This window comes from Staurois parvus, unplaced genomic scaffold, assembly GCF_062004578.1.
Source record: "Staurois parvus isolate SC_StPar_1 unplaced genomic scaffold, SC_StPar_1.0 ptg000380l, whole genome shotgun sequence".
NCBI lineage: Eukaryota > Metazoa > Chordata > Amphibia > Anura > Ranidae > Staurois > Staurois parvus.
The window spans coordinates 947749-975703 of NW_028318176.1; the positions used below are offsets into that span (position 1 = coordinate 947749).

Below are 27955 nucleotides of genomic sequence, written 5' to 3' on the forward strand. Positions count from 1 at the left end.
TTGCTTGTTAAAAATAAGGAAATATTTCAATATCCATAGACTGGCTACAGATTCACTTTACTGTACACCTAGTGGTGGTTAGTGTTGCCACCAACAGCATGGGGCCAACAATCCCAGATGGCTTTACCCACCTATACTCTGTAATACAAACGGTGTGTATACATTCAAAAAGAGGTCACCGGTGTGGGAAACCCACAGTGACAAAGAAAGATGGTATAGAAGCTTTTTCTAAACGTGATAAATCCAAGCAAAATCCACGGTAGCTACTAATGGTTTGGATAACAGAATAATTGCTGTAGTTGTAATGCTACTTTTAGCCATTCTAAAGTTAACAGTAAATGGGCCAAATACTGGCTTAGAACACATCTTAGACTTTCATGGATAATAATCTCCCGCTGCATGGTGATTATGTGACTGTAAAAACCAATAACATCACTTGAACATAACTGTCAGGCCCAAATGTATAGGTGACTCTTGTACACACACTACTCTTCCATGCAGATGGACAAGTACTGAGATTGAAAATGCAGTATTGCCAGCTATAGCCACAACCACTGGCAGTCCAATCTACAGCACATGACCATATTTGGACTACTGGTTGGCTTAGTCTCATTGTGATAAATAGATGATATATCCATTATTCATGTCACACCTTTCTAGGTTATAAACACCTTGACTTTCCAACCATTAGAAGCATTTGTTAATCTACAGAGACATTACAACCTACTAAAAAATCTTTGTGCAAGAGGACATGGTTGATCCCTATTTAATGAAGAAAAATAAGCAAGAGTTTCGTCATATATGGTCTACTAACACTGGTACAGAAAATGTAATATTTGCTCAAAGTGGTTGTAAAGGCTTAAGGTTTTTTACCTTCTTGCATTCTGTGCATGAAGGTAAAAACACCTTCTATGTGTAGCAGCCCCACTTACCTGAGCCCCCCGATCTCGATCTTGCGATGTCCATGAGAGCCTCGGCCACTGTCAATCATGGCCAGTGAAGCAATCAGGAGGGCCGTGGCCAAGCCACGGCTGTGTGTGTGAATGAACCCGTGGCTCAGTAGTGCGCCTGCTCGGGTGCCCCCATAGCAAGCTGCTTCCCGACAGGAGGGAGAGGCCAGGAGCGCTGGCAGGGGAACTGAAAAGAGCATCTGGGATACGCTGTGCAAAACCACTGCACAGAGCAGGTAAGTATGACATGTTTGTTATTAAAAAAAAAGAAGACTTTAGTATCACTTTATGTTGGCCATATACGGTTAATTTATTTCTTTTTTCTCCAAGGAGAAAGCAGGTTGATTGAAAAAACTGAACAAATTCCCCCATCCACACAAGTGAAGTGGATATGGGAATTCTCCTCGCAGTGCCATTATATTCAGACAGCGGGGACCCTCCTGCCAGAAGACTACACAGATCAGAAATGCCGCTGATGGGCAGCTGTGCTGATCAAAGAAACATTTTCCAACAAGCCCGCTCTAGAGCAATCGCTCTTTAGAAATGGAAACGGAAGCAGGTTTTCTGCTGAAACAGCAGATTGACAACAGGTTCCTCTTTGTTAGCCCATGCACCCCATTACAAGAGCATTTTTGAGAGGAGTTTTCAAGCAAAAAAAACAATAACTCATCTAAGTGAATGTGCTTAACTCTTTTTATTCAATTCATTTAAACATCAATAAACAGCCACCTTGAGCACAACAGTCTTTACGTGTTTTGCTGTGCACCACAAGCCATTTGAACAGAATGTATAGAATTGTGTAGATGGTAAACTGCTGGAATGAAAGCTGCAGAAGGAAATGTTGATTATATTTCATGCAAATTTCATCCTGCTAAAAAGCAATACATAGTATTTTAGACCACCTACATGAAAACATTACATATTATTTTATTACAAAATACACAACTACATCTCCAGGATCCCATTTAAAATATTTTGCAAACAATTAGGTGGAAATTTGATTAGATCTAATAATAAATGAAACAGGAGGCAATTGACATGAAAGATAAATAAAAAGTCTAAAGCATTCCATACAATTAAAAGGTTTTAATGTTTTTACAGTATCACTAAGCAACAATCACCAGTGTGGTAACACTGTGGCAAAGTCAGAAGCTAAAATTTTAAACCCGACTTAAAGGGAAAGAAGAGTTATTGAACTTAAAGCCCAACTTTAGCCAAAAAATGTTTTCCTATGCAGTGGGGCTGTGCCTGCAATACACAGATCAACTGCTTGTTTTGTCTTGGGGTGAAGAGAAAGCTTATACTTACCTGATTCTCCACTTTGCTGGAAAATGGCTCTCCCCCATGGCCCAGTGGTGGGTCGTTTCTAGTCTTGGAGCCCTTTCTGGGCTTGATGACGTCAGGAAAAGTCCACAACTCAAGACCGCTGGAGCGTGGGGGTGCTACAACGGTCTTGTGCTGAAGATAAGAGGATTAGGTATGTATATATCCGCTCTCCAATTCCTTAGACAAAAAACAAGCAGTTTACTATTCAGTGTGGACACAGCCCCACTGCATGAGGAAACTTTTTCTTTTGTCCAGAGATGGGCTTTAATGTGTTCTACGTGTGTTGTCCATTCTTAATACCATATATTTAATGAAGTGCTGTGTTTGCAAATCCAAATAAAATATAAAAAAAATAAATAAATAACTTGAACTTCAATGTAAAGTTTCCAGAATCTACCAATCTAGAGAACTAGGAACTCATAAGTCTTCTGAGCTTTGTCTATAGGCTGTTTCTAGAATTTGAATTCACAATATGTACAGAATTACAGATGTATACAGACCGGTTGAAGTGGTTATAATGCCATTATTGGAAATGAGAAAAAATGAGAAACGTAAAGTAATTTTAGGTCACTAAACCTGTGCCTGTCGAATGAGGATGCTTCAAGTGTTGAGGTCACATGGATTATTTTCCAGTTTCTTTTGTGACTTTTTAACCTTTTCTGGAATGTATTCTGTAGGCTTTACAAAAAAAGAAGAGAAAGAAAAAAAATTCACAGATAATCAGCTCTAAAAAACAGTGTGCCTATTTGATAGGCAGTAAACAAATATCACAGCAAACTACCCTGACGGACCAGAACGCAGAGAATTCTATGTGTACTGATGAACATTCTGCATTTATTATCAACTAGTTTTTAACCACTTGCCCTCCAGAAGATTTACCCCCCTTAATGACCAGGCCATTTTTCGCTATTCGGCACTGCGCTATTTCAACTGGTAATTACGCGGTCATGCAATGCTGTACCAAACAAAATTTATGTTGTTTTTTTTTCACACAAAGAGCTTTCTTTTGGTGATATTTGATCACCGCTGGATGTTTTATTAATAGGAACAATAAATGAGATTTGTAAAATACCATGCCTCTTAGCAAATACCTTGGAGTGCGTACTTTCCAAAAAGAGCTCTTTTTTTGGGGGGGTTCTACTGTCCAGGGACAACATTAGACGCTTATGCCACACACCACACAGGCATGATGGGACTTGTAGTTTCATAACAGCTGGAGGGCAGCCAGTTTGACACCCGTGCCCTAAAGTATAAAATAGCAGTAGTTCAACTTTTTTATGTCACACGATATTAACACTAAGGCTTAGGAAATGCAACATTTCAGTAAAAAATACACTTAGGTTAATTTTAGGGCACAAAAAGCAATAAATTATCCAATTTTTTGTAAAATATAAAAGACAAGGTTGCATCGAGTAAATAGATATCCAACATGTCCAGCCTTAAATTTGCATGCTCTTGTGAAACGGCAACAAACTTTAGTCCCCTATATTTTCTATAGGTGACACTTTTAAAGCCCCTTATAGGTCATCAGTTTACCGTTACGGAGGATGTCTGGTGCTAGAATTGTTGCTCTCATTCTGGCGTGCGCGGCGTAATATAACGTGTATTGCAATTGTCGTTTTCATGTGTAGGAGCACATGAAATTGCACTGTCATGCAACGCTGCACCCAAAATAAATTTGTATCCTATTTTTCCCATGAATTGAGCTTTCTTTTGGTGGTATTTGATCGCCTGTGCGTTTTATTTTTTTGCACTATAAAAAAGACAGACAATTGGTCTCCAATCAGCTCTATTGTCAGCCAGTGGAAACGGCAGCTGCACTTTTGGGTTCCGCAGTGAAACAGGAGAGCCCAAGAAACCCTTGGAAGGTGGGGGGGTGTCCCTTACCGCAGCTTGTAAAAGCGATCTAGTGGCTAAATAGCCACTAGGACTGTTTTACATGAAAGCGGACCGCCAGCTGAAAAAAACGATACCAGGATGATGCCTGTAGCTGCAGGCATCATCCTGGTATAAGCACTCAAAGTCCAGTGATGTACCAGTACATTGCTGGTCCTTGTTGGGCATATATGTAACAGTAGAGAACACGAACATATGATGAATCAGGTCTGGGAACCAATATGACCCCAATTCATTCTTTTTTGTAATGCCCATGTTGATGATTAGGCCAAAAAAAGTTTTAAATTCAGAAACCGTGATAGGTTTCCATGCGAATTGTCTGGCAAGAGCTGAATTTGGGTGGGCGGCTATGAATTGTTGTGCATATAAATTGCTTTGGCTCACAATCAAGTTCATTGCTTTGCCCAGACCCACCACTCATCGGTACATTGTTGACGGGCGTGCGGCAAGTAGGTAAAACATTTTTGTTTTTTTTAAATGCGAATGTTTCCTTTGAACTGTCATCAGTGGGTTAGGTTCATGACAGTTCAATCAGTGCACAGCAGAGAAATACACAGCAGCATGTCTCCCTAGTAAAATACACACAGCACATCATGTAAAACAGCACACAGCACACTGTTAACCCTTTGATCACCCTAGATCAGGGGTCTGCAACTTTTAAGACATAAAGAGCCACTTGGACCCGTTTCCAAAGGGAAAAAAAAGACTGGGAGCCGCAAAACCATTGCAACATTTAAAACAAATCCGACACTGCATATATTGTTTCTTACCTTAATGCTATATACAGGATCGTGCAGTTAGCTTCATCCCCCATATAGTAATTCATCCCCCATATAGTAATTCATCCCCCACAGTAATTCATCCCCCATATAGTAATTCATCCCCCATAGTAATTCATCCCCCATATAGTTACTACTACCAGCCGTAACCTCCGCAACCTTAACCCTGCCCCCCTCCACTCTGCAGCTGATCAACTCCACGACCGCATCCTCCCCCTGTCCTGCCCCGACTTGGCTATGACTGCCTACAACAACGTGCTCTCAGCAGCCCTTGACTCACTAGCGCCTTTAACCACACGCAACATCAGACTCCGACCGCTCCAGCCCTGGCAGACTGATCACACCAAAACCCTCAAACGACGCAGTCGTGCCCTGGAGCGACTATGGCGCAAAACAAAATCCCAACAAGCTTTCACCTGCTACAAATCTGCCTTCCGCACCTACACCTCCTCCCTCCACGCAGCCAAACAAGCCTACTTCCTGACCCTCATCAAGGCCCTCTCCTCCAATCCTCGCCGACTCTTCTCCACCTTCAACTCTCTACTCTCTCCACCCCCACCTCCACCCAGCACCTCACTCACCGCCCTTGAGATTGCCAATCACTTCAAAAACAAGATTGACACAATTCGCAAGGACATTGCCGCAACTCACACGCCCTCTCAACCCGTCCCCTCTCACACAGCTACCCCCTCATCCCCCCCCCCCCTGGACATTACCCGCAGGGACTTCGTCACTGCTCAAACTCCCTCCGACCCCATTCCCCCTCACTCGGCTACCCCCTCATCACCCCTCTCCCACGGCCCCACCACTGCTCTGACCTCCACTCCCACCCCACCCTACATTCCTCATACTGAAGCTCCCCCAACACTCCACACCTTTGACCCTACTACCATTGAGGAAGTCTCCAAGATCCTCTCTGATGCCCGCCTCACCACCTGCCCCCTCGACCCTATCCCCTCACAATTCCTACGACCTCCCTCCCCCTCCATCCTGCGCTCCCTCACCCACATCTTTAATCTCTCCCTCTCCTCCGGCACTTTCCCCTCCCCACTGAAGCATGCACACATCACCCCCATACTTAAAAAGCCCTCCCTGGACCCCAATGACCCGAACAACCTCAGACCCATCTCCCTGCTCCCACTTACATCTAAACTCCTCGAGCGTCTCGTCTACACCCGCCTATGCTCTCACCTCAACGACAACAACCTCCTCGATCCCCTACAGTCTGGCTTCCGCCCCCTACACTCCACCGAAACCGCCTTACTCAAACTCTCCAACGACCTTCTAACCGCCAAAGCTAATGGCCACTATTCAGTGCTCCTACTCCTTGACCTCTCTGCAGCCTTCGACACAGTTGACCACCCCCTCCTCCTCAAAATACTACACTCCCTCGGCCTCAGAGATTCTGCTCTCTCCTGGCTCTCATCCTACCTGTCACAACGCTCTTTCAGCGTTACCTATAATGCTACCACCTCCCCCTCACTCCCCCTCTCTGTTGGGGTCCCTCAAGGCTCTGTCCTTGGGCCCCTTCTCTTCTCCATCTACACCTCCTCCCTTGGCCAACTCATACACTCTCACGGCTTCAACTACCACCTCTATGCCGACGACACACAAATCTATCTCTCAACCCCCCACCTCACCCCTTCGGTCTCTGCCCAAATCACACACCTACTGAGCGACATATCAGATTGGATGTCGCTCCACTTCCTTAAACTGAATCTCTCCAAAACCGAGCTCCTTGTCTTCCCCCCAGCCCGAACCCCACCCCCCATTGACTTCTACATCACATCCAACAACGTCAATATCAAACCCGCTCTGCAGGCCAGAGTACTTGGTGTCATTCTGGACTCCAACCTATCCTTCCAGCCCCAAGTCCAATCTTTAACAAACTCGTGCAGACTCCACCTCCGCAACATCGCCAAAATCCGCACGTTCCTAACCCCAGAAACCACTAAACAGCTCATCCACTCCCTCATCATATCACGACTCGACTACTGCAACTCCCTCCTCACTGGCCTGCCTCGCCGCTGGCTATCCCCGCTTCAGTTGATCCTGAATACGGCTGCCAGACTCATTCACCTTTCCAACCGCTCCATTTCCGCCACCCCCCTCTGCCAATCCCTCCACTGGCTTCCGATTGCGCAACGGATCAAATTTAAAATCCTAACACTGACGTACAAAGCTGTCCACCATACTGCCCCGAACTACATCACTGACCTAATATCCAAGTACCGCCCAGCACGCACACTCCGCTCCTCACAAGACCTCCTTCTCTCTAGTTCCCTGGTCTCCTCCTCCCATGCCCGCCTCCAGGACTTCTCCAGGGTGTCACCCATCCTCTGGAACTCCCTGCCCCAACCCATCAGATTATCACCTACTCTCCTCTCCTTTAGGTGCACCCTGAAAACCCATCTCTTCAGGGAAGCCTACCTCACCCCTTGCTAACTTGCTGACCTCCTCCACTCTTCCTACCACTCCATCCCCCACAGCTATCTCCTCCTGTACCACTATCCCACCCCTTCTAGATTGTAAGCTCGAAAGAGCAGGACCCTCGATCCCCTCATGTTTTGCATTGTATTGGTATTGTTCTGTCACATGTTCTGTCCCCCTTTGTAATGTACAGCGCTGAGTGAACTATTGGCGCTTTATAAATACTGTATAATAATAATAATAATATAGTAATTCATCCCCCATATAGTAATTAATTCCCCATATAGTAATTAATCCCTCATATAGTAATTCATCCCCCATAGTAATTCATCCCCCCTATAGTAATTCATCCCCCATAGTAATTCATCCCCCATATAGTAATTCATCCCCCCTATAGTAATTCATCCCCCATAGTAATTCATCCCCCATATAGTAATTCATCCCCCATAGTAATTCATCCCCCATATAGTAATTCATCCCCCATAGTAATTCATCCCCCATATAGTAATTCATCCCCCATGTAGTAATTAATTCCCCATATGGTCTCAATTCACTTACCTTTGCTCCGCGCGTTCCTCTTGCTGTGTTCCCGCGCTGTGTTCCGGTCTTCAGGGCGGACTGTGAGAGGAGAGGAGTTCGTCACGCTGCCCCGCCTACATCCACGCTGCCCCACCTACATCCTGACAGCCAATGTTCCACGCTCCGCGGGCCGGATTAAAAGAGTCCTGACTTTTGAGGCGGCCGCCCGAGAGGAGGGAGGGGAGCGGGCGCCCGGCACACAGAAGAGCCGCATGTGGCTTGCGATCCGCGGCTTGCCGACCACTGAAACCCTATTGCCTGTCACCTGGTGGGCAGTGTGCTCCGGAGCCGCAGCAAAGATGAAAAAGAGCCGCATGCGGCTCTGGAGCCGCGGGTTGCCGACACCCGCCCTAGATGTTAATCCCTTCCTGACCAATGACATTAGTACAATGTCAGTGAGTTTTATTAACACTGATCACTGTATTAGTGTCACTGAGGATGTCAGTGGCAGTTAGTCAATACCCACCCAGTGTCAGAATGCCCGCCACAGTCCCGGTATAAGTCGCTGATCGTCGCCGTTACTACTATAAAAGAAAATATAAAAATTCCAGTACATATACCCATGGGCGTATGTGCCGCGAGGCAAACAAGGCACTTGCCTAGGGCGGCACTTTACAGGGGGGCGGCACCGCGCCTCGGAAGAAGGGTCGTCTTTGATGTCACTACAGCAGGAATCCAGTGAGGAATGGGAGTATCATGCCTCCCACGGACACTGCGGTCATCCGGAATCATCTCTCAGCTCTGGCTCCCCACCACCATCCACTGCAGAGCTCCGGGAGCTCTGACCATCAGAGCAGCCTATAGCCTGGCCGGGCGCACTGCATGCTGGGAGTTGTAGTCCTTCCCCCACGACCCCAAACTACAATCCCGGTAGGCTGTGGAGGGGAAGGACTACAACTCCCAGCATCCAGTGCGCTCGGCCAGGCTATAGGCTGCTCTGATGGTCAGAGCTCTCCTCAGTGGATGGCAGTGGGGAGCCAGGTCTGAGAGATGATCCCGGAGGATGGCAGTGTCCAGGGGAGACAGGGATCTCTGTCACAGAGGTAGAAGAGGGAAGGGAAATGTGGCTGCGAGGGCAATACATGCCCCCCCTCTCCCCTCAGTCTCTTCCCCGCCCCGCCTGGTGAGTGATCTCCATGCCTACTGGGGGGGGGGAGGGGAGAGCTGACAGGCTGACCAGAGACTGCCAGGTGACTGACCAAGACTGCCAGGTGACTGACCAAGACTGACAGGTGACTGACCAGAGACTGACAGGTGACTGACCAAGATTGACCAGAGACTGCCAGGTGGCTGACTCATACCACTAGCTGACACCTTCTTGCCACACATGCCACTGACACCTTCTTGCCACACATGCCACTGACACCTTCTTGCTGCTCATGCCACTAACTGACACCTTCTCACCGCTCATGCCACTAACTGACACCTTCTCTCCGCTCATGCCACTAACAACACCTTCTCGCCGCTCATACCACTAAATTACATCTTCTCTCCCCTCATACCACTAACTGACACCTTCTCGCCGCTCATACCACTAAATGACACCTTCTCGCCGCTCATACCGCTAACTGACACCTTCTTGCCGCTCATACCATTAACTGACACCTTCTCGCCACTCATACCACTAACTGACACCTTCTCGCTGCTCATACCATTAACTGACACCTTCACAGAAAGATGTGGCCGACCACTAAGTTCCGCCCAGCAAACGTTGGTGCACTAAAGACAGTGAGGGTGCATGGGGAGGGGTGGCGATTTTTGTGTTGCCTAGGGCAGCACAAAACATAATTACACCACTGCATATACCGCCATTTTTAGACGCTATAACGTCCACGTAAATCAATTAATTTACATGTATTGGCATTTATTTTTTAGCAAAGACATGTAGCAGAATAAAGTTTGATTTTTAAAATATTCAAAAATATTGTTTGTTTTTTGTTTATAGCACAAAAATAAAAAGCACAGAGGTGATCAAATACCACCAAAAGAAAGCTCTACTTGGGAAAAAAGGACATACATTTCATTTATGTACAGTGGTGCATGACCGCGCAATTGTCAGTTAAAGTAATGCAGCATATCGTAAAAAATGGCCTGGTCAGGAGGGGGGTAAATCCTCTGGAGGGCAAGTGGTTGAGGAAATACAGACTCATTAGATATCTGATATCTAGATTACATATCTAGATCCAAATTAAGCCCTGGATCACTCGACTTTGAACCCGACTATTTAGTGTAACTTCATTGTGACTTACTGACACTGCGCGACAAATGTCAATGCAAGTCGCAATGAAGTCACACAAAAACAAGTGCAGGAACCTTTTTCAAAGGCGCTGAAACTTGAGTAGCATCGATTTGAACCGTTCCTTTGCCAGTAATGGGGTGCAACTTGCCATGCAACTTTGAACTCTCAAGTCTCATGACAAGTCACACTGGTATGAACCAGGGCTAAAGCAACAGTTGATTTTCTACACAATGACACCCCAACACATAGTTACCAAGTACCCCAACACCCTAACATTTTCTGCTGACCATTACAGAACTTTATTATGCTCAAGATACCCCACTGAAGGGATTACATATAAATACTGCTCTGGAAGCCAAGGGAGCAGCTGACGGTATGTTTTTCATTCTTGCCTAAGTTCCTGTGTAAGCTGGTACCATGACTGATGCCTCAGGTTTCCTGTTCCAGGCTGGCTCTTTTCTCCTGCAGTGTCCTATTGAGTCACCCATGCATGTAGAGACTAGAGCTGTGTTTCCTCACACTGTGCATATCAATACAAACACACAGCCCCATGGCCTAGGATGGCAAGGCACTCCCCTGCTCTTCCCTCCTCCAAGCTTAGACTGACTTGATACTGCACTGTCTACTTTTAACGCTTTCATGTGAGGACCAGACGTTCAGGGAAGCAGACCTGAGAGAGCAGAAGCCATTAGCGTGGAAAATTGTAAACTGCAAGTGTTGGGGCAAGAAGTTTCACACAGTTTAATAGGAAATATTTATTTTATTGTGCTCAATGTATTAACCACTTGCCCTCCAGAGGATTTACCCCCCTTAATGACCAGGCCTCTTTTTGCTGTTCGGCGCTGCACTAATTCAACAGATAATTGCGCGGTCATACAATGCTGTACCCAAACAAAATTTACATCCTTTTTCTCACACAAATAGAGCTTTCTTTCGGTGGTATTTGATCACCTGTGAGCTTTTTATTTTTAGTGCTATAAAGAAAAAAAGACTGAAAATTTTTAAGAAATACAATATTTTTTACTTTCGGCTATAAAAAATATATAATAAACTCAAAGTTAGTCATAAGTTTAGGCCAAAATGTATTTTTCTACATATTTTTGGTAAAAAAATCCCAATAAGTGTATATTGATTGCTTTGTGTTAAAGGTATAGCATCTACAAACTATGGTATAGATACTGCAATTTACGCCGTTGTTTTGCTATACAGCGCTGCACTAGTTTAACTGACAATTGCGCGGTCATGCAATATGTTACATAAATTAAATTTACGTCCTTTTCGTCACACAAATACAGTAGAGCTTTCTTTCTGTGGTATTTAATCACCTGTGCGCTTTTTATTTTTGGCGCTATAAACTTAAAAGGTTTTAACAAAAAAAAAATTTGAAAAAAAAAACAATATTTTCTCATTTCTTGCATAAAAACTATCCAAAAAACAAAAATGTTGTCATAAATTTAGGCCAAAATGTATTCTTATTTTTGGTTAAAAAATCCCAATAAGTGTATGTTAGTTGCTTTGTGTGAAAGTTATAGCGTCTACAAACTATGGTATAGATAATGGGATTTACGCAGCTTTTACTTTCTGACTGCCCATCACATTTCTTGAAGTGCTAAAATACCAGGACAGTACAAACACCCCCAAATGACCCCTTTTCGGAAAGTAGACACCCTAAGCTATCTGCTGAGGGACATATTGGGGTTTATTTACTAAAGCTGGAGAGTCCAAAATCAGACTCCCTTCTGCATAGAAACCAATCAGCTTCTAACCTCAGCTTGTTCAATGAAGCTTTGGTCATGAAACCTGGAAGCTGATTGGTTTCTATGCAGAAGGGAGTCTGATTTTGGACTCTCCAGCTTTAGTAAATAAACCCCATTGAATAGGTATTTTTTTTCCCCAAGTTTTTGGAAAATGACAAAAACATTTTTTTTTTTTTTACACAAAGTTGTCAATTAAATTATATATTTCTCACACAAGCCATGGGTATATGTGGAATTACACCCCAAAATACATTTTGCTACTTCCACTGAGTATGGGGATACCACATGTGTGAGACTTTTTGGGAGCCTAGCCACATACAGGAGCTTGAAATCCAATGACCACTTTGAAAGCCTGACGGTGCATAACTTCCTCATTTTACTTCCTCACCACCTATCACAGTTTCGGAGGCCCTGAAATGCCAGGATAGCACCAACCCCCCCCTCAAATGACCCCTTTTTGGAAAGTAGACACCCCAAGGATTTTAAAAAAGGGCATTGTGAGTATTTTGCAGATCAAATTTTTTTCTCACAAGAAAAAATATATTTTTGTTTTCTTTCTTCATTTCCCAAAAACTTGTAGCACCAAACGAGATCTGCAAAATACTCAACATGCATCTTATCAAATTTCTTGGAGTGTCTACCTTCCAAAAAGGGGTCCTTGGGGGGGGGTTGGTGCTATGCTGGCATTTCAGGGCCTCCGAAACTGTGATAGGTAGTCAGGAAGTGAAATGAGGAAATAAAGCCCTTTAAAAGCCTGAAGGTGCTTATTGGATTTTGGGGTCCTGTACTTGGCTAGACTGTCAAAATGTCTCTCACATGTGGTACCCCCATACTCGGGAGAAGTAGCAGAATGTATTTTGGGGAGTAATTCTACATATACCTATGGCATGTGTGAGCAATAAATCATTTAATTGACAATATTGTGTAAAAAAAAATATTTATTTATTTTTTTAGTCATGTTCCAAAACTTGTGGTAAAAAAATAAATCCTTCCATTGACCTTCCATTGCCTCTCAGCAAGTAGTTTGGGATGTCTACTTTCCAAAAAGGGGTCATTTTGGAGGGGGGGGGGGGGGACATTTTATGCCCAGCATAAGAATGTTATGCCACACATCATCACTCTTCTAACCACCTGAAGACCAAGCCTTTTCTGAAACTTTTTGTTCACATGAAAATAATCAGTATTCTTTGCTAGGAAATTACTTTGAACCCCCAAACATTATATATTTTTTAAAGCAGACACAATAGTGAATAAAATGATGGGTGCTGCAATTTTTTATGTCCCATAGTACTCGTGCAGCGATTTATCAAACACAATATTTTTGAAAAAAATACACTTTTTTACTTTCAATGCACAAAAACACAATATTTTGGCCAATTATTTGGTAAAATATAAAAGATGATGGTATTCTGAGTAAAGCGATACCAAACATGACATGCTTTAAAACTGCATGCCCCGTGCAATGGCGACAAACTGCAAACATTTTTAATATCCATAGGCAACGCTTTAAAAGCCTTTACAAGCTACCATTTTAGATTTACAGAGGAGGTCTAGTGCTACAATTACTGCCCTCGATCTGACGTTCACGGCGATACCTCACATGCATGGTGCAATCGCTGTTTACATACCTGCACAGGGTCAATGCTTTTTTTTTTTTTTTTTTTTTTAAGTTATTTTAATTTTTTAAAATTATTTTTACACTGTCCCTTTGATTTTTTTTTTTTTTGATCACTTTTAATGCTATCACAGGAAATGCAAATATCCCCTATAACTTCAATGGGCATTGTCATATATTCTTTTTTGAGAAATCTGGGGTCTATCAGACTCTAGATATCTCCTATGCCCTTACATTATCTAATCTCACCAAGATCGGTGTGATCAGATGCTTTCCCAATTTATAAATGGCGTTGTTTGTATCCTGCAAAACTGAAGCTATGAAATGCTCGTAGCTTCCAATTTCTTAGACTATAGAGATGATTGGCGCCATTCCGGTCTGAAATCAGTTCTATGGTCAGCTGGCAGAAACACCAGCTGCATTCTCAGGTTCGCCCAATGGCACGGGACTGCCTGAGAAGGCCATGGAAGGCAGTGGTGGAGGCGGGGGGCATCCTATCCCGCTGCTTGTAAAAACAATCCTGCAGCTAATTAGCCACTAGGATTGCTTTTACATGAAAGCCGATCGCCGGCTGAGAAAAACGATACCAGGATGATGCCTGCAGCTGTAGGCATTATCCTGGTATAACCAAAGTCCAGTGATGTACCAGTACGTCACTGGTCCTTGTTGGGTAAATATGCTATGTTTTTTTTTCTATACAGCCTGTGGGCTGAATGAAAAAAGAGAAGAAATCTCTGCCAGAAAAGGTGTTTGGTATGCCCACCATTAGAATATACCGCCCTGCATCCACCCACTTCTAATGGTGGGCACACATTAGGTCACATGGTGCAAATTCTTGGTGGCTGCAGAACACTACTTGTGCTCGCCACCGCACCAGCTTGTAATGCACTTATGGGACTTGCCACGTCTCCAAATGATACTGCAGTGCTGGTATGTGAAAGACCAGGATGTACTAGGCCGCTGGTGCTTGCCAGTTCACCAAAAGGTAGTGTGGCACTAGTACTGACACTCTGCTGCATATGAGAGTCATCAAAATTTACTGGCAAGTGCTAGCAGAGATCAGGCCTGATTCTGCCAACACTGCGGTTTTGTGTGCAATGTATCAAGTGACAGTGATCTACTGACACTGCACTCGCTGGGTGAGAAGGGGAGGGGGGTAAGCGTAGGGGTTAAATGCAGGTGCTGGGGCTAATCCCGCTAACGCCGTGTTTTTGGAGACACTATACTTATGTGAGCGCTGGTATAGTGCTGATCTGATCAAAGATATTGATCAGTTTAGACACTATATTAGCAATGGAGGTTTATTGTATATGTGGGCGTGTTCCTGGCAATCAAGGGGTTAAATGTGATTACTGGTATACTGATGGGCAATCTGACTCTACCTGGGAGGGGCGTTAAACCACAGGAACGCGAATCACACACACATATATATATATATATATATATATACACACATATGATTATGCACACCAGTATTTCTGCTATAGGGTGGTCAGGAAGCAGTTACAGAAGCGGTTTGCATTACGGCGCTACTTTACTTTAACTCGCAATTGCGCGGTCATGCAACACTGCACCAAAATAAATTTATGTTCTTTTTCCCCAACAAATAGAGCTTTTTTTCGGTAGTATTTGATCGCCTGTGCGGTTTTTATTTTTTGCGCTATAAAACGACAATTTGGAGAAAAAAACAATATTTTTTATTTTTTGCTATAAAACATGTCCAGTAAAAAAAATTTAAAAATCCAATTTCATCATAAATTTAGGCCAAAATGTATTCTGCGACGTCTTTGCTAAAAAAAAATCTCAATACGTGTAAATTAATTGGTTTACGTGAAAGTTATAGCATTTACAAATGGCGGTATAGATACAAGGCAGCTCACCTCCCTGCTGGTGATTGCCAGTAATCACCGGGCTCCGATGGGTAATCACTGGCCGGGACCCGGTGATTGACACCCGGGGCTGCACGCCCCCTACCTGGAAATGCAGGATCATGTATATATACACGTGATCCTGCGCACAGGGGCCGCCCTGCAGCAGTAAATGTACTGTGGGCGGTCCTCAAGCGGTTAAGTAAACGGTTCCTGCTACACTGCTACAGGGCGGCACGGGTGCGCACAATCATGTATATATCACCTAGTATCCATTCTCTGCCGCGGCTGTCAATGACCAGGTCCCGGACAGTAAAACAGCACACAGTTAATCCTTTGATCACCCCACATATTAACCCCTTCCTGCCCAGTGCCATTAGTATAGTGTCAGTGCTTTTTATTAGCACTGATCACTCAGTGACACCAAGTCAGTTCCCCCAAGTGTCAGAATGGCGGCCGCAGTCCCGCTATAAGTCGCTGATCGCCGCCATTACTAGTAAAAAAAGTTTAAAAAAACCCAGTATATATATACCACCATTTGTAAGCGTTATAACTTTCACGTAAACCAATTAATTTACACATATTGGGATTTTTTTTTAGCAAAGACATGTAGCAGAATACAATTTGGGCTAAATTTATGACAAAATTAAATTTTGTTTTCATTATTTACAGGACATGTTTAATAGCACAAAGTCAAAAATATTTTTTTTTCTCAAAATTAATCGGTCTTTCTTTTTATAGCGCAAAAAATAAAAAATGCACAGGCAATCAAACACCGCCAAATTTTTTTTGCCGTGGGAAAAAAAGGACGTAAATTTCATTTGGGTGCAGCGTTGCATGACCACGTAATTTGCAGTTAAAGTAACGCAAAAAATGGCCTGGTCAAGAAGGGGGGTAAATCCTCTGGAGAGCAAGTGCGTCAATACATTGAATACTGTGATCAGCTTGGGTTGCAGACAGTTTGTGTCCCGGGCCAATCACTCGCAGGTAATCGCCACATAGGGACACGCATAATGGGGTTGCCTCCTGCAGCTAATTGCTGGGATCCACCGATTTTCTCACAACTACACGCTGTCTGGCAAAAGCACAGGTGTGAATGTAGCCTAAATCAAATCTTGCACAGCAGTAGACACTTGTTCAAATATAACAATGTCACTACAAAGGTTGAATGGAAAGTAAGCAGTAATACAAATTTCAAACATTAACCACCTCAATACTGGGCACTTTTACCCCCGTTCCAGCCCAGGCAAATTTTCAGCTTTCGGTGCTCTCACACTTTCAATGACAATTGCGCAGTCATGCAACGCAGAACCCAAACTACATTTGTTATCATTTTGTTCACACAACCAGAGCTCTCTTTTAGTGGTATTTAATCCCCACAGTTTTTTTTTGATAAATTAACGAAAAGAGACCAAATTTTTTGAAGAAAAAAAAAAACATTTTTCTTTGTTTCTGTTTTAAAATTTTGCAAAGAATTAATTATTCTTCATAAATTTAGGCCAAGATGTATTCTGTTACATTTCTTTGAAAATAACCCAAATCAGTACTTCTTATTTAGTCTGCAGGAAAGCTATAGATCCCACAAACTATGGTATAGATCTGAAAATCGATCAATCCTGAAGTACTGACGGCCAATCTAATTTCTCAAGGCCCAAAAATGTCAGGACAGTACAGATACCCCCCAAATGAACCCTTTTTGAAAAGTAGACAGTCCGCAGTATTTAGTAAGAGGCATGTTGACTTTTTTGAATCTGTATAATTTTTGAGAAAATGAAAGGCTGTGATCAGGGATGGTGACAGTGTAAAAAAAGAAAAAAAAATTGTTTAATTTTTTTTTTTTTTTTTTACGACTGTTTTATTTTCATAACACACTGTGACCAGAGTAGTACAATGTTACCATAGCAACATTGTACTACTCTGGGGAAATGATCAGTATTTTTTTTTTGCTATAAGCAAGCATTTAACTGAATGAAATCGATTCATTCAGGTTTTTTAGTGGTGATTAGCTGTGACTGGCTACAGCTAATCACGAGACAGATGGGCTGTAATTGGCCCAGTCTCTACATGTAATCACAGCTAGTGACATAACTGTATACAATGGATGGCATGAAAGGAAGTCATCCATTGTTTACAATTGTCATGTGACCTGCTGTGATTGATAACAGCAGGTCACATGGTACAGGCAAGGAGCCCGTAAACAGATCTGTCATCGGCTGTGTCCAAGGTACACAGCTGGTGACAGATCTCACCTCAGCACTGCGTGATCTGGGAAGGACGTCATATGCTACCCACCCAGATCGACGAGTCCCGTTCCACCATCATTTTGCTATTGGCCAGGCAGGAACAGGTTAAAACAATAATAAAGGCTTAACTTTTTTTCTAAAAATAACAAGCATGTCATAACTACCTGCTGTGTGCAGTGGTTTTGCACAGAGCAGCCCAGATCCTCCTCTTCTTGGGTCCCCCACAGGTCCTCCTGGCCCCTCCCTCCAGTCGGGTGCCCCCACAGCAAGCAACTTGCTATGGGGGCACCTGCTGCTCTGTGTGTTCATTCACACATGGAGCCGTGGCTCAGTCCCAACCCCCCTCGATCTCATTGGCTCACTGGCTGTGATTGACAGCTGCAGGAGCCAAAGGCTCCCGCTGCTGTCTTATCCAATGAGGAGAGGGAGTCCTGGGATAGCCGAGACTCCAGTGCACATCGCTGGATCAAGAGGGGAGGGCGGGCTGCGAGCTGGTGCACAGAGAAGGTTTTTTACCTTCACGCATAGAATGCATGAAGGAAAAAACCTTAAGCCTGTACAACCACTTTAAGGCTCCATTCAAATCTAAGCATTTTTTAACTAGAAGCCCAAATCGCTCAACAATCCAAATCCCATTGTTTTCAACAGCCAATGTTCACATTCAACATCCTGTTTGAAGCTGGATGCCTGTCTCTCAGAAAAGTATATGAGCTACCTTTCAGAAAAAATTGAGCAATTTTGCCCCAAAAGACTTCAACAACTGAAAATTCGAGCATTCTTTCAGGTGTATTTTAGAATTTATTTTAGCTCATATAACTGATTCCCCCCCCAGTGCTTCCAATTGGCTAAAACAAAAACCCCTGAAGCTTGAATACTAACAAATTGAACAAAACACTTCTAAAATGCTTGTATGTTCTTGCAAAACCGCTCAAAAATTGCTTTAAAAATCGCTCTGCTCAGGTATGGGTGCATCCTACACTGTATACTCCCTCCATACCCTATTCATGAATCTCATTTCAGACCGCCTGCTCCATTGTCAAAAGACCAAGTGCAAAACAGATCAGCCCACATTTTTTTTTCAGAGTTAGTATAAAGTGGAGGAAGATTAGAACCTCTGTCATTTTTATACTCCTATCAAAGAGCAGGGGCGCATTTGATGCGAGGCAAACAAGGCATTTGCCTAGGGCGGCACTTTTCAGGGGGGCGGCACGGCGGCAGTGCCACCCCCCCTTTCCCACGGAAGCAAGACTTCTGTAGGAAAGGGACAGGGCTGCCATGGCAAGGAGGGTCACTCGGGCCAAGGGACCGGCTGCAGAGGTGGGCGGGTCAGCGGTGAGCGCGTGTCAGTGTGTCGGGATGTGCAGGCCGGGATGTGCAGGAGGGTGCCAGCGAAGGAAGAAGCAGAAGAGGACGAGGTCAGGGTGGAGGAGCCCGCCCGCTCTTTTGTCGCCGGAGATCCTGGGGGAGAAGGGACACAGGCAGCCGTCCTGGAGTGATGCTGACACCATCTGGAGGAGCTGCTGCAAGACAGGTAAGTGCTTGGAGGACTGGTGCTTCCCCACTCCTGTCTCACGGTCCCCCCGGACACACTGCCCCCACCTGTTCTACTTCAACCCTCCTGTCCCCCACATTGTCCAACTACCCCCCATCTGTCCCCACTGCCCCCCACCTGTCCCTCTGCACTCCTCCTGTCCAGCTGCCCCTCACCTGTCTCTCTGCACTCCTCCTGTCCCACTGCCCCTCCCCTTTCACTCTGCACTCCTCCTGTCCAGCTGCCCCTCACCTGTCCATCTGCACTCCTTCTATCCAGCTGCCCCTCCCCTTTCACTCTGCACTTCTCCTGCCCAGCTGCCCCGATCCTGTCCCATGCCCCCTGTCACGCTGCCCCCCACCTATCCCTCTGCACTCCTCCTGTCCCTCTGTGCTCCTTCACCTGTCCCACTGTGCTCCTCCTGTCCCACTGCCCCTCACCTGTCCCACTGCGCTTCTCCTGTCCCGCTGCCCCGATCCTATCCCATGTCCCTTGTCACGCTGCCCCCCATCTGTCCCTCTATGCTCCTTCTATCCCACTGCCCCTCACCTGTCCCTCTGTGCTCCTCACCTGTCCCTCTGTGCTCCACCTGTCCCACTGCCCCTCACCTGTCCCTCTGTGCTCCTCCTGTCCCACTGCCAATCACCTGTCCCTTTACACTCTTCCTGTCCCGTTGCCCCGATACACCAATGTGGGACACTATTACTCCCACTGATACCAATGATGGGACACTTCCACCCACTGACACCAAAGATGGGGCACTATTCCTCCCACTGACACCAATGATGGGGCACTATCCCTCCCACTGATACCAATGATGGAGCACTATTCCTCCTACTGACACTAACGATGGGGCACTTCCTCCCACTGATACCAATGATGGGGCATTATTCCTCCCACTGATACCAATGATGGGGCACTATTCCTCCCACTGATACTAATGATGGGGCCCTATTCCTCCCACTGACACCAATGATGGGGCACTATTCATCCCACTGACACCAATGATGGGGCACGATTCCTCCCCCTGACACTAATGATGGGGCACTTCCTTCCACTGATATGAATTAATGGGGCACTATTTCTCCCCCTGACACCAATGATGGGGCACAATTCCTCCCTCTGACTTCAATGTTGGGGCACGATTCCTCCCACTGACACCAATGATGGGGCACGATTCCTCCCACTGACACCAATGATGGGGCACGATTCCTCCCACTGACACCAATGATGGGGCACGATTCCTCCCACTGACACCAATGATGGGGCACGATCCCTCCCACTGACACCAATGATGGGGCACGATTCCTCCCACTGACATCAATAATGGGGCACTATTCCTCACACTGACACCAATGATGGGGCACTATTCCTCACACTGACATCAATGATGGGGCACTATTCCCCACACTGACACCAATGATGGGCGCTATTCCTCACAAACTGACAGTAATGATGGGGCACCATCATTGGTGTCAGTGATTTTAGTCTTGCCTAGGGCAGCACAAAACCAAAATACACCACTGTCCAGGAGTCGGGACTCCCTGTCATGTAGGACAGATTCACATTGTTGGCTGTGTAAATGCATGTGCATTATTCCGTCCATTCCAATAAGCCTACCCATTCTTTTGAATAGGCTGCCTAACGCAACAATAAAAAGGTACATGGAAAATTCTTTGTGACGCAGCACACTGCAATGCAGTGTAGTACATCACTGCGCATTGTGTTGCGGTTAGGAATGAATGGCATTGCAGCGCACCAATGTCTGCATCACCACAGCACAACAATGTGAACCCCAGCTTAACAGGGAGAACCCCAGCCTTAGTATCCCAATGACAATTGTTTCATTAGAGAGGAAGCGATGCAAACTCGGAAACACAACAGAAATACCAATGCTTTTGTTTTCAGTACAGTAGTGGAAGGCCTACCTCCACCCCCATCAATCTTTTATTTCTGTATCTATGCTGCGGATCTGATTTTCCATCCAACTCCTTCTATTTTTCAGTCAAAGAATGTCAAACGGGAAGGGGCCGACAGGGCCATCCACTGAACGAACTTTGACCAATTTATTTCCGGTTCCTGCTGAAGTTTGTACGGTGTATAGACATTAACTGCTAAAACCTTTGTCACTAACAGTAATTGATAAGAGATCTTCAAACAGAGCCCCAATAGCAGGAGATCAGCAAGGGATCTAATCTTTCACTGCTTTATGTAAAAAATAAATAAATAATGGCTATGCAAGCTAAAAATAATCAGCATTAATAGCAGAGAAGTGATTATGAAACCTTACCAATAAAATAGGGAATACCATCAAAATGGATTTTTGCCCAAAGCGCCATAAGGGTCCTTTCACATGGGCATTCTGATTATTCATCACTTCAGTCACGTTTTTTCAAAGAAAAAAACGGATCAGTTTAAATCAGTTTCTCGTCAGTTTTTACATCCTTTACCAACGCAAAAACAGACCGTATGTCCGTTTACATCCATTTACATCCGTTTTTCATCTGTTGCATTTTTTTTTTACACGGAAGAACAATAAGTTTTTCTTCCTTTCAAAAAGAACGGATGGTAATGGATGTGGACATTAACAGATGTAAACAGATTATCATCCGTTTACATCTGCTAGCCCATAGAAATACATGGGGGCCGTTGTTCATCTGTAAACGGACAGATGAATAATGGACATATGGAACGCCCGTGTGAAAGGACCCTAAGAGTTTTCAGTAACCTGCAATCTGATAGGCTGATGTGGGCAACGCTTCCACTTGTTTTTAAGGCTTACTAATATTTATTTATTTTTATTTTTTTTTAAGTGCAAAAGACAGTCGCTACTTCCAAAACTCAATCTGTTCTGACTGGGCGAAGCTCCAACACTTCCTGGGAGCATCTAAGTCCTCCCCTCCTGCCTCTTACACATTGGTACTGCTCCATCACCATAATGAGATGCTTCACAGTACAGCAAGATTGGACATGGAAGACAACAGGGAGAGACCACAAGACCACAGCAGCAAAAGGCCTGACAACAAAGCTACTCTGTTGAATGGCAATAAGTAAGCATTGCACGAAAGTCCGCTCTCCTCCCCTATTTTCTGTGACCTGAAAGGCAAAGTGAAAAAAACACTTTTTTGGGAAAAAAATAAAGGTAATCCCAAGCACATAACATCCCCCACCAAAAACATTTTGAGGCCCCCCACATATATGCACGTATGAACATCAACACGCATGTCAAGGATCAACTGTGGGTGTAGGATTAGAACCTTTTTCTTTTTTTTAATGGATAAACTGGATGCACTTTTGTCTTTTTTCAGCCAGAAGAACTATGTACCTATGTAAGGTGCCTACGTATGAAAACGTCAATTGCAATACACGTGTTATTTATTTATTATTATTATTTCAGGTACTTATATAGCGCTGTCAATTTACGCAGTGCTTTTACATATATATTGTACATTCACATCAGTCCTTAACCCTCAAGGGGCGCACAATCTAAGGTCCCTAACTCACATTCATACGTACACATACTAGGGCCAATTTAGACAGGATCCAATTAACCTACCAGCATGTCTTTGGAGTGCGGGAGGAAACCGGAGTACCCGGAGGAAACCCACGCAGGCACAGGGAGAACATGCAAACTCCATATCGTTATATATCGCTGCACCCGTCAGAGTGAGAGCAATCATTCTAGCACAAGACCTCCTCCTTAACGCATAGCTATAGAAATATAGGGTACTGAATTTTGTTGCCATTTCATAGGCGTACACAAATTTAAGGTTTGGCATGCTGGGTATCGGCAAAAACTTGTCTTTTATATTTTACCAAATACTTGGGTAATTTATTGCATTTGTTTGACCTAAAATTCACTTTAGTGCGTTTTTTTTACTAAAATTGTGCGTTTCCTAGACCTTTATGGTAATATCGTGTGACATAAAAAAATGGAACTACCAATATTTTTTTCTCTAGGGCAGCCTTTCTCAAACAGGGTGCCCAGGCACCCTGGGGTTCCTTGAGGTTTCTTCAGGGGTGCCTTTGCAAAATGTCTAAAAATTGCCCAAAACTGGTATACAATCCAGGGGGTGGAACAAGCCGGCCTTTTAGTTACACAAAGCAACAGGTTATCATTGTGCACCATTACGACCTTCTACCCGCCAGCGTCCTGACAACCAATGACATCATCAGTTGATAAAGAGGATGTCAGCTGCCTGCACAGCATCCTAGTTTGACTCTCCCCTGCCCATTCCCATCAGTGCTGTGGTCACTTTAGCTCAGTGTTGGAGAAAAACTGAGGGAGAAGAGAAACAATGGAATACTAGTCAGTACCAATGTGCAAAAATGTATTTGCTTTGGAAGAATAAATCACCTCTAATGTTGAGTGTCCTACATGTGTGGATGTTGCTGTATTATATAAAACTATCAGAATAGTTTTTCACATTTTAGAATGGGGTTCCTTAAGACTCTGAAATTTTAAAGGGTGCCTCAGGACTGTCCATAATTTTAACCGCCTCCCGCCCGCCATATAGTCCAATGACGGGCACAAGGCAGTTCTCTCGTTCTGGAAGGACATCATATGACGTCCTCCCGTTCTCACCGCGCATGCGCAGCCCCGGGAGCGCGCAGTATGGCGATCGGCAGTGCGCTGTGTCCCTCAGACACAGCGGATCACCGATCCACAGAAAGAGCCAAAGATGTTTGCTCGGTCATGTGATCCGCTGTGTCCAATCACAGCTGATCGCATGTAAACAGGGAAATGCCGGTTATCGGCATTTCTCTCCTCACGAGCTGTCACGCTGACAGCTCGAGAAGAGAGGAGAGACGGTAATCAGTATTCCTCGGAAGGGACATGTACACAAATCATCAGTGCACTGATGATAAGTGTGCCCTGATGATCTGTGTAGCCCCAGCAGTGTCACCTGTCAGTGTCCATCAGTGCCAGCTCTCAGTGCTCATCCATGCCACCTGCCATTGCCCATCAGTGCCACATCAATGCCACATATCAGTGCCCATCTGACCTGCCTTTCAGTGTCACCCATCAGTGCAAGTCAGTGCCACCTATCAATGCCAATCAGTGCCGCCTATCAGTGCCAGACAGTGCCGCCTATCAGTGTGCATCAGTGCCCATCAGTGATGCCTGTCAATGCCCATCAGTGCCACCTACCAGTGCCTCCTCATAAGTGCCACCTATCAGTGTCCATCAGTGCTGCCTATCTGTGCCACCTAACAGTGCCAGTCAGTGCCACCTATTAATGCCGCCTATCAGTGCCATATATCAGTGCCCATCAGTGATGCCTGTCAATGCCCATCAGTGCCACCTACCAGTGCCTCCTCATAAGTGCCACTTATCAGTGTCCATCAGTGCAGCCTATCAGTGCCCATCACTGCAGCCTCATTAGTGCATATCATTGAAGGAGAAAAATTTACAAAATTTATAACAAACAAAGAAAAAATATTTTTTTTTCAAAATGTTCAGTGGTTTTTGGTTTGTTAAAAATAAAAATAAAAACCCAGAGCTGATTAAATACCACCAAAATAAAGCTCTGTCTGTCAAAAAAAAATGATAAAAATTTCATATGGGTACAGTGTTGCATGACCGCACAATTGTCATTCAAAGTGTGACAGCGCTGAAAGCTGGAAATTGGCCTGGACAGGAATACCAGTATATTCCCGAGGAATACCTCGGGAATACCCTACAGCGTTGCTCCGGGATCCCTTCTGCACTTACCTTGTCCTTCGCTCCGGTGATGTCCCCCCTGAAGCATCCCCGGCCATCTCCTCCGACCGATGCCGGCATCTGTCTTCCGGGTTTTGTTCCCTGCGACGTCGGGACGTACGGGGACGGAACTGGCGGGAAATTTAAAAATGTCAAAAAGTGACATTCACTAAATACACTAAAATCACATAGTAAAACATTACTATATCAAACCATTTCACATACATTTTGTCCCGAGTGCTTTGTCCTGTGCCCTGCCTGCATTTTTACCGTTCTTTCTGCCTGGAAAATGAGAAATGTCCATGTCGTCCAAAAAGCGTTCCTTTAGGTCAAAAGCAGTTTTAGAACAGCGATAGTAAATTAGAACTACTTGCAGAATTGAGTGATAATGATTCGTGGGGAAATTTGTTATCAGACACTGAAAACGATTTTGTGATGTGAGAACTTGGCGCTCTATTTCAAATTTCAGTGTTTTTGGTTTGATTATATTATTGAAATAAATTATTATATTATTATGTTTTATGATTATTTATTAAATTATAATTTATGATTTTGTGTTTCAAATTTGAACATACCCGGGATGTTTACTAGACTCTTGTTCGGACAGATTTCAGTGAGTTATTCCTAAAAATACAGGCCTACAATAAAAAAACGACAAATTTCCATGCAAAAAAATGTACCGCTTTGAGCACAGAAATACCGACATAATCAGACTGCTAGGGAGGTTACGCAGCCACCAGTCCTGAGGTCTGATCAGCTGCAATACATTACTTTTTGTTTTTGGGACGAGCTATACTCAAACAGTGGTGGGCAAAAATGATGGAAGGCCTCAAGTGTGCTCCCTCGACACTTGCAGAGGCCCACACAATAGCAGCAGTTTATTGCATCTCAATGCTCTAAAATGATGATACAACTGTATATTTTGCAGCGTATCACAACGCACACTAAAAAAGATGGAGTACAATGACCACTAGCACTGGTGTCAGTGGACACAATATTAACCAACAGCATTGGAGTCAATAGGTGCAATAAGCAGCAGCACTGGTCTCAGTGTGGATGCAATAATAAGCCCCAGCATTAGTATCAGTGAAGGCAAATAAACACTGCATTGGTGTCAGGGAATGCAATAATAACTGCAGAGCTTTGGTGTCAGTGGATGCAATAATAAGACCCCAGCTTTGGTGTCAATGGCTGAAATAAGCAGCTCCCAGCTCTGGTGTCACTACTATTAACCACCCCTCCTCATTGGCAGTAAAATGTAACCCCCTCGCCATATAGGTGCTCAGTGACCGAGAAAGTTAACCCCCTATGAAGTGTAATTTAACCTCCACTGCATTAATTAAGAATCTCCCCTCCCATTACTGACTATGGAAGTGAAAGCTGAACCCTCCATGATCTCCCCTCCCATTGCTGATCTTGGCAGTGAAAGTTAACCCCTTCCTAATTCACCCCACCCACTTTCCCCCATTAGGGCCCTTTCACAATGATATGTTTTTCCTGCACTTTTACCTTGCCATGAAAATGCAAGAAAAATGAATCTCATTAAATCCTATGGGAATGTTCACACCACTGCGCTGTGGTGCATTTTGAAAAAGTCCTGCATGCTGCATCTTTGGTTTTAGTTTTGAAAACCGCACCAAAAATGCAGCTCCCCATAGAAATGAATTGAAAACGCAACAATAACGCACACGATTTTAATGTGTTTTAGTTACATGTCCATTTTTCACAGCTGTAAGCAATAAAAAAAACACACCAGAAATGCATCTGAAACACAGAAAAATTGCTGTACACCTATATGTGTTTTTACAATTATTTTGCTACAGAGCAGTGTGAGAGGGCCCTTACTGACCATAGTAGTGAAGTTAACCCCTCCACGAACTACACCCCCCCCCCATTGCTGACAATAGCAGTAAAAGTTAAAGCGAAGCTCCACCCAAACGGGAAAGTTTCGCTTTAAGCCTTTGTTCCCACTCGCCATTAACGATTGACACCTTTGGGGAGCGAGCGGGGTACCCAATTTTGACAGGTACCCGCTCCAACTTCCGTTGCGATCGCCTAGGTGATCGGAAGCGGAAATTGTCTTCTCCCCCCCCCCGTAGTCTTATGGGACATGTGACAGGTCCCACAGGACTAGGGGGCCATTCACAAAGCGCAGTGGTTCTTGCGTATGCGCAGTGGGGACCCAGCTGTGATGCCACAAGCTGTCACAGCCGGGTGCCCACACTGAAGATGCCGTGTGTTGGGCACCAGGACTCTAACGCTTCGGATGGCCATTCACATCTGGCAATTCGGGATCATGGGGCAGAGTTGCTGCCGTTCCATATCGCCCTGCAATCCTGGCAAAGCGTACCACGCCTGATTGCGTCTCATTCATTTATAATGTCACTTCGAACGCGGCGCGGTTCTTCCTCCAGCTTGTCGCCCCAAAAGAAGCTCCTACGTCTGAGGTGTCATTAATAATGGATGGCACACAAACACACGCCAGGATTGCAGTGCGATTTCCGAATCACAGGAACAAACACAATTGCCATCCCAAATCACCAGAGGTGAACGGGGCCTAAAGGTGGGATCCTCATCACCACACTTGCAGCCGCCTGCTATCCAGCAACAAAGTCAGGAAAGGAAAGCAATGAGCTGTACCCTGGGCAGGGGGGAGGGGGGACTGGAAGATGAGGGGACACTGGGGGGTGATGGGGGCACATAATGGGGGAGATCCAGCTACGTCTGTCCCTCTCCTGGATATCATCACCTCTATAGCCGGATATCATCACCTCTATAACACACTCCATACATAGCCCCCTCCACAACACCCCCTGCGGACTACACCACCCAGCAGGCCCAGCCTTCTCCTCACCACCCCGGCCCCTCCTCAGCACCACCCCCGGCTCTCCTTCCCGCTCTATCTCCTACCTGCTCAGCTCTGTTCTCCTCGGTGACCGTTATGCCGACAGCCGACCGCTCCTATCGTCTCTGGGGACTGTCCGTTTTCTGCCTCAGCTCCGGGATTAGCCTCCTATACAGAAATATAGGAAGACAAC

General features: G+C 44.8%; 1 long non-coding RNA gene across 1 annotated transcript; it reads right to left on the reverse strand.

The window, feature by feature from the left end:
• Window positions 1–1625: 1625 nt before the first annotated feature.
• Window positions 1626–27955, reverse strand: LOC149455957 (uncharacterized). Its single transcript, XR_016313979.1, has 4 exons — window positions 27828–27955; window positions 24930–25048; window positions 2853–2954; window positions 1626–1776 (listed from the first exon to the last, which is right to left on the reverse strand). It is a non-coding gene; the product is annotated as an uncharacterized LOC149455957 (long non-coding RNA).